The sequence below is a fragment of the Erpetoichthys calabaricus genome, chromosome 2, assembly GCF_900747795.2.
Source record: "Erpetoichthys calabaricus chromosome 2, fErpCal1.3, whole genome shotgun sequence".
Taxonomy (NCBI): Eukaryota; Metazoa; Chordata; class Cladistia; order Polypteriformes; family Polypteridae; genus Erpetoichthys; species Erpetoichthys calabaricus.
In genome coordinates this window covers 70,115,855-70,117,540 of record NC_041395.2, presented here as the reverse complement: position 1 = coordinate 70,117,540, position 1,686 = coordinate 70,115,855, and positions in this window count along the sequence as shown.

Genomic DNA, 1,686 nt, shown 5'->3' with positions numbered 1-1,686 from the left:
GCAACAACCTTTAATACAGTATCTACTGAAATACTGATGTTTGTCTTGTACAGTTGACATGGCCAGGACACCTAACAGGATTTAAAAGAATTTTTGTTATTTTTCTTACTGACGTTAATTAATCACAGTCATGGATTGCATAAATTTTCCACTGAAAATTGTGTTCTTAAAGGATAAGTACAAATTTTTTAAAATCAGTTATATCTTCAATTGGACCCTGGCCCTTTCGCTACCATTTTAAAACATAATAAAAGACTACTTTAGATATTTTTTTTAATATTTTGTAAGAGAAACAGACAACAACAATAAAGAGTTTGGGTACCAGCCTGGCCACCCCGTATAGTTGGTTTTGAAAAATATACAAAATACACGCAATTATATCAGAGTCGTCTTTGCCGACGTGAATTCAGAACAGAACTGTCATGAGATGGCAGAGTTTTCAGTGTTGGGTCCTTCTAGCAGAGAGAGGTGGGTCCAAGCGGACAGATCCCGAAAGTGGTGTCAGAGGTGTTATAGCCATCAGTCATCTGGTTTGCAGAGGGAGGCAAAGAAAAAAGGCATTAGGACACAGTGCTGGAGCAGAGATAGAATTACAATCACTAGAGCTCTTCAGCTGTCCTATATATATATAAAATATATATATGTCCTAGCTATATATATACTGTATTTGATACAGTACCTGCCAAATAATACAAAGAGAATGTGACATGTGTTTAACCCTGATTGGAGCTCTTTAGGTGTTCGCACCTTTGCTTCCCCTTATAACATACCATACCATACCATACCATATTTATTTGTTGAGCGCTTAAAAACACAGCATTACAACCGACCAAAGCGCTGTACAGTTAAAACAAACAGGACTAAAAACAAAATATTAAAGCAAACATTAAGAGAGAATTTGAACTAAGAACTAAAAACAGGTCAGAGGATCCAATAAAATAGAGAAAATAGCGAAAAATAAGTAGAAAATGAAACAAGTTAAGAATTAAAAGCCAATGTGAAGAAGTGCGTTTTTAAGCGTAATTTGAATGTGGCAATTGAAGTGGCTTGCCTAACCACTAAGGGTAGGGAGTTCCAGAGCCTGGGTGCACCGATGAAGAAAGCCCTTTCACCACGAGTTTTGAAACATGCCTTGGGAACGGTTAGAAGGAGCTGATCTGCGGATCTAAGAACGCGAGGGGGATTGTATCGATGGAGCAAAACACTCAAATAGGCGGGGGCTAGACCATTTAATGCCTTATAAGTTAGGAGGAGTATCTTAAAATCGATTCTGAATCTAACCGGCAGCCAATGTAAGGTTTTTAAAATTGGAGTAATATGTTGGCCACTGCCACTCCCTGTTAGAAGCCTTGCAGCCGCATTTTGAACCAGTTGTAGTCTAGAAAGAGTGGCTTTGCTGATACCATAAAGGCAGGAATTAGAGTAATCAAGCCGGGATGTAATAAATGCATGGATTACTGATTCCAGGAGATGGTTAGACAGAATAGGCTTGAGTTTGGCGATACGCCTGAGCTGGAAAAAACAGGATTTTACTGTGCTGTTGACTTGAGCATCCATTTTCAGGAACGAATCCATTTTGATTCCGAGATTAAAGACAGATGAAGTTACTGGAGTGGGAAGAGAGTCGAGGCCAAAAGATGGAGTCTGTTTGTAGTCGGGACTAAAAACAATGACCTCGGTTTTTGA